The following is a 6,000-nucleotide window of genomic DNA, read 5'->3' as shown; positions in this document are numbered from 1 at the left end:
GATCCCATAGTCCACTGCCTCAATTTTGGGATGATTGGTTGTCTATTCAGGTATTCCAGAGATGCAGGATACATCAAGTTGATTGCAGAGACTTAATCCGCTGCTCCTGAGGCTGCTGGGAGAAATTTCCCTTTCTCTTCTTTGTTCGCACAGCTCCCAGGGCTCAGCTTTGGATTTGGACCTGCCTCTACGGGTAGGTCGCCTGAGGGCGTCTGTTCTTTGCTCAGACAGGACAGGGTTAAAGGAGCCGCTGATTCGAGAGCTCTGGCTCACTCAGCCCGGGGGGAGGGAGGGGCACGGAGGGCGGGGCGGGCCTACGGCGGCAGAGGCCGGCGTGACGTTGCACCAGCCTGAGGCGCGCCGTGCGTTCTCCGGGGGAAGTTGTCCCTGGATCCCGGGACCCTGGCAGTGGCGGGCTGCACAGGCGACGGCAGTAGCCGCCTTAGCGTCTCATGCCCGTCTCTGGGGTCCTTGCTGATAGCCGCGGCTCGCGCCCGTCTCTGGAGCTCCTTTAAGCGGCGCCCTTAATCCCCTCTCCTCGCGCACCAGGAAACAAAGAGGCAAGAAAAAGTCTCTTACCTCTTCGGCAGCTCCAGACTTTTCCCTGGACTCCCTCCTGGCTAGCCGTGGTGCACTAACCCCCTGCAGGGTGTGTTCACGCTGCCAACCCCAGTCCTCTCCCGGAGCTCCGACCGAAGCCCGAGCCTCAGCTCCCAGCCCCCGCCCGCCCCGGCAGGTGAGCAGACAAGCCTCTGGGGCTGATGAGTGCTGGTCGGCCCTGATCCTCTGTGCGGGAATCTCTCGGCTTTGCTCTCCGTACCCTGTTGCTGTGCTCTCCTCCGCGGCTCCTAAGCTTTCCCTCTCCGCCACCCACAGTCTACGCCCGCGAAGGGGCTTCCAGTGTGTGGGAACCTTTCCTCCTTCACGCCTCCCTTCCGCTGGTGCAGGTCTCGTCCCTATCCTTTTGTCTGTGTTTATTCTTTTCTCTTTTTCCGTACCCAGGTACGTGGGGGGTTTCTTGCCTTTTGGGAGGTCTGAGGTCTTCTGCCAGCGTTCAGTAGGTGTTCTGTAGGAGTTGTTCCACATGTAGATGTATTTCTGATGTATTTGTGGGGAGGAAGGTGATCTCCACATCTTACGCCTCCGCCATCTTGAAGGCCTCCCTGTTCTTTAATACTTTTAATGGAACGTTTTGTTTTAATGTTCTATCCAGTTTTAAAAATTGTTCTCAAGAAGAAGATTGTTCTGTTGTAATGGTGTTCATCTAGTATTTTTTTTTTTGCTGTACGGGGCTTCTCACTGTTGAGGCCCCTCCCGCTGCGGAGCACAGGCTCCGGACGCGCAGGCTCAGCGGCCATGGCTCACGGGCCCAGCTGCTCCGCGGCATGTGGGATCTTCCCAGACAGGGGCACGAACCTGTGTCCCCTGCGTCGGCAGGCGGACTGTCAACCACTGCACCACCAGGGAAGCCCTCATCTAGTATTTTTTAACTTTATTCCTTTTCAGCAGTGGAGATATTTTTTTCAAATTAAGTCTTAGATGGATTCATAATATATAAAACACATAAAAAAAGAGCCATGCTTAAAATTACACAGGTATCATTGGGCCATCCATCTCCCAGAAGCCATTTTCCTTGTGGCATGAGGAATTGCTTTCTGCTTCCTGTTTGGACCCTGAGTGGTCTATTCAAGTTTGGTTCCATTATACCCTCACCTTCCACCTTAACGACCCTAACCAGCACCCCTTAGAGGTCTTGATATATTAAAATATTATCAGGACACTGCCAAAGGGAATCATAAGTATTATGATATATTGAAATTGCTTATCTAACAAATTAATACTGGTGAAAATGTCAAATATTGTTTCTCCTCCTAAATAAAAGGCCTGGATCTCATGCTCTTCAGCTACCTTGATATGTCCTGTCTTAACTTTTGGTCATTATCCTTTTGCTGCTATGAATCCTGTTCATTGTCCTTTGCCATCAGAAAAGTGGATTTACACACCTTGTCAAACATGTCCTTGTTGCCCTTCCTTCCTTCCTTTTAGTACTTTATTGATTTTTGCCAGTAGTCGAACAAACTAGTTGTAAACTAGGAAGTATGCTAAGTTCCCTGAGGCTCTACTCTAACAGAGCTGGTGAATAGGAATCTTTACAAGATGGTGAGTTGGCCATTTGAAACTCTTCCTCAGTGATGGAGCTAGAGTGGCAGGGAGGAAAGCACATGAACCCTGATCCAGAGTAGTTGGTGGCTAGGACCTATTTTCAATTACATGAAATCAGAAGTAGAGTAACCAGACATTCTTGCTTTATGAAGTGGGAATGCCCTATGCTTTTTGCTTCAAAAGTTGGGTGGAATCCAGGTGGATGTGTAGGAATCTTCAGTAATCCATTAGAACATAATTTATTCATATTTTTCTCCCTCTCAAGCCATTTAGGGAGAAGAAAGCTTTGGTTTATTTCTCCTTTAAGTGAGGAAGATAAAAATGAAACCAACAAAACCAAACAAGTGTCTGAAATCCAGTCACTGAAATGACAACTTAGAGTTTTGCAAATGGAACAAGTCTTTGCATGGATTTGAGAACTTGGCTCTGGAATTAAGACTGAGGGGTAAGCTGATGAGTTCCTAATCATATATATATATGGAGTAGCATTTCTTAGGCCAACTTTTTCACGCTCATGCACTGCTAGCAAAGAAGTTATTGTGAAGCTTTACTTTCAAAGTTTGTATTGTGACAGCAATGTATTTTATTTTCTAAATAGAACATTGTATTATAATATTGAATGTGCTTTTTCGAAATACTGTTCCTTGCCCCTACCCCCATATTGTCCCCCGCTCTCCCTCTCCCTCTTCTTAAGGGTCACCAAACAGCGCAATTCAGCTGCCCTGCTCATGATAGTACGAATCTACAGCCAGTTCTGGCAAAGTGTCTCAGGGTATTTTTCACAGGAAGTTCAACAGCAAACTTTGCAATGTTAAATAAAGTAGGGGAAGGTTTGGTAATTGTTTAAAAATATAATACAAATGCAGTGGTTTAATTTTCTCAATGAGACACTTTTTAAAAATTGTCACTGTGACACAAATTATGTTGTTTGAGATCCATGAGATTCAAATGGACTATTGATATCATTATGATTTTTGACTGAGCAAAGTCTTTCATTTAGCTCTCCCAAGCCATAGAAGATTCTAATTTTTTTGTATTATGTCTAGTGGCTAGAAAAATAGATCATAGGAAAATGCGGGAAAAGGATACAGAGGCAGATTTTTCCTAAGTCAAGAAATATGCCAAAACAAGAATTCTTCACAACTCCTGAGCGCCTAATATAGAGCTGGGCGTTTAGGTGATGTTTAGTAAATATGTTTAGACCAGCAGTTGACATTTCCTGTATAGCCATATATATTTGAGGACTAGTCTTGCTGTTTTGTGGGGAAGATGTCAGATGAGGTAGCAGAGACACAGAGAAAAGTGGAATAATATAGATGTTGGTTTTAAATGTCATCTTCTGCCTCTTATTATGTGATCTTGGAAAAATTACTTCCCTCCTGAGCCTCAATTTTTTCATCTGTAAAATAGAAATTGTAATACCTTGCAACATTATTATTTATAAGGATTAGAAAGAGTATGTGTATAGACAACAAGGATTGCCGTATGGCATGGGGAACTATGTTCGATATCTTGTAATAACCTATAATGGAAAAGAACTGGAAAAAGGAATGTATATATATATATAACTGAATCACTTTGCTGTACACCTGAAACTAGCACAATATTGTAGATCAGCTATACTACAATAAAAAATAACTAATAATAATAAATAAAATTTAAAAAAGAAACAGTATATGTAAAGTGCTCACCCATACTTGTCCCTCATTAAGTGGCAGGCACTATTATTATTGGTTAAAAAAAAAAAAAAGAAGAACAACAATATTAACTGCAAAATTCTTTCATTAGGGAAAGGTTTCCCTGAGCTAACTCCCTCCTAAATCCCTACAGCAGAGTCTGGCTTCACCCCAAATTTCAAAAATATGTAGCCTTGGTGTGAACTCTGGGCCCAGTCCCTTTTCTGTAATCTTCATAGACCCCAAGTTCATCTGACCCCAAAGTGCCTTAGTCAAAGGGGAATTAATGGGACATTTGGCCAAAAATTCTGAATGGAGATCTTCCGGGCACAGAACATTCTGGAACCCACAGTGTTTTATATCCTCTTCTCACAGTGGCTGGGGTCAGAGCAAAGCTGGAGGGAAAACTGTCTAAGGAGACCTGGACCCAAAAAAGGCCAAGAGTTTTTAATTCTGAATCTGTGTTGTGAACAGTATGTATTGGCATCTTATTTAGATTCCTTTTGGCACATTGGCTGGTCTTATTAGCAATAAAGTCAACTTAAAACAAATGAAACAAATTTTAGCAGTTGAAAAGTAATTCTTTGAAAAAACTCACTTTAATGATTTTATATTACTTTTTAATGTTATTATATTAATTTTATATGCTATAGCTCAAGTGAGAGCAGTTGTCCCATTTAAAATTTGATCATCTTATTTGCAAATACAATTTTTAAAAACATTGAGAGTCATATAATTGGTAGAAGTATTTTCTGTTAAATTCCCTGGGTGTTTGTGGGGGGTATTTTCTTAAATTGTCTTAGAGGGGAAGTACTTTCTTTTATTCATCTTTGGATCAACAGAACCTATTTAGCATAGCGACTGATATACAAAAGATAATAAATAAAAGTTTGTTGAATAAATGGAAGAGCAAACCGATGAAGTTTGTTTCCAGCATAAAGTGGTGGAAAGAACACTCCACAGAAACCCAGAAGACCTCCATTTTGGCCTTGGCTTTATCACAAATTTTCTGTGTGACTTAGACAAGTGACTTAACCTCTCTGAGGCAGACTCGTCTGACATTGAGGCAAAGTAGTGTAATAATACTTATCTCATAGGGTTGTTCTGCTTGACTCATAAGACTGGCATGGGGTGCAGATGAAATAGTGAATATGCTTTATAAACCAGAGTGCATGACACAAATGATGATTAAAAAGTATATATAGAACTCTTCGCCATTTCTTAAATTCTCAGTCAAGATACCCACTAGTTTCTGAGAGGCCAGTCACGTTGGGAATAGCTGATGTTCTCACTTAGGCTGTGTCATATAATGACATAAATAATAGTAATAATATTGATAATGGCTATCATTAATTGAGCAGTTATTACAAGCTACATCTTGTGCTAGACATGGCACATTATTTTTAATCTTCACAACAGCCCTGTAAGACAGGAGTTATTATTGTCTTTATTTTACAGACAAGAAAATGGGGGCTTAAGTCATATCCATCACTTGGTCTGTCTGACACCAATATTCATACCCTTTCCACTAGGCCATAATGCCCTTTACAAAAAGTTTTACCAGGTTTTGAGCTCCACTGTGATATGGGTTTCTTAACATAGCAGATTTCACTGAATCCTCACCACAACCAAAGGGGTAGGGTATTATTATTATCATCCTCATTCAACAGATGACGAAACTGAGGCCTAGAGAGGCTAGGTAACCAGGTCTGTCTGATTCCAAAGTGTGGCTATATTTACACAGTGCTAGAATTTGTGATATTTTTTGTGTGTGTGATTATGTAGAAACACACAGTGGGATGCACCTAATTCTCTATTGTCTGAAAGAACGTAGTCATAATGTGTAACATTTCTCCCCTAGCAGGTGACCTTTTTCTTTGTAGAAAGAAGTTAAGGGTAGCATGGCTTCAGGGGAAACCTTTCTGTACAAGACAGAAAAGAACTTGAAAATAATCTCAGTGGAGTTCAAGGAGGACGCTTGCCCTCCAAATTTGTGCTGTCTCTCTGACTTGGGGAAATGCTCCTGTTAGGAATCTTCTTACCCCAGTAGCTGCAGAATTCATACCCAGACTCCAGTGCTGCTAGCATGCGGAGTGGGACCCACGTCCTGCCGATTCCAAGCTCCCAGTAGAGTCATTCGTTTGGAGGGGAGGGAACACAG

General features: G+C 42.3%; 1 long non-coding RNA gene across 1 annotated transcript in view; it reads left to right on the top strand.

Annotated features, from left to right (window-relative positions):
• Window positions 1–340: 340 nt before the first annotated feature.
• LOC307175348 overlaps window positions 341–6,000 on the top strand; it is a 286,151-nt gene continuing 280,491 nt past the window's right edge. The window contains exons 1-2 of the long non-coding RNA XR_013824318.1: window positions 341–736; window positions 2,429–2,608. This is a non-coding gene — a long non-coding RNA (uncharacterized lncRNA). The remainder of the gene's footprint in view (window positions 737–2,428; window positions 2,609–6,000) is intronic.

Source organism: Stenella coeruleoalba (genome assembly GCF_951394435.1).
Source record: "Stenella coeruleoalba genome assembly, chromosome: 16".
NCBI lineage: Eukaryota > Metazoa > Chordata > Mammalia > Artiodactyla > Delphinidae > Stenella > Stenella coeruleoalba.
Note: the sequence above shows the minus strand (reverse complement) of the source record. Positions and strands in the feature narration are given on the sequence as shown.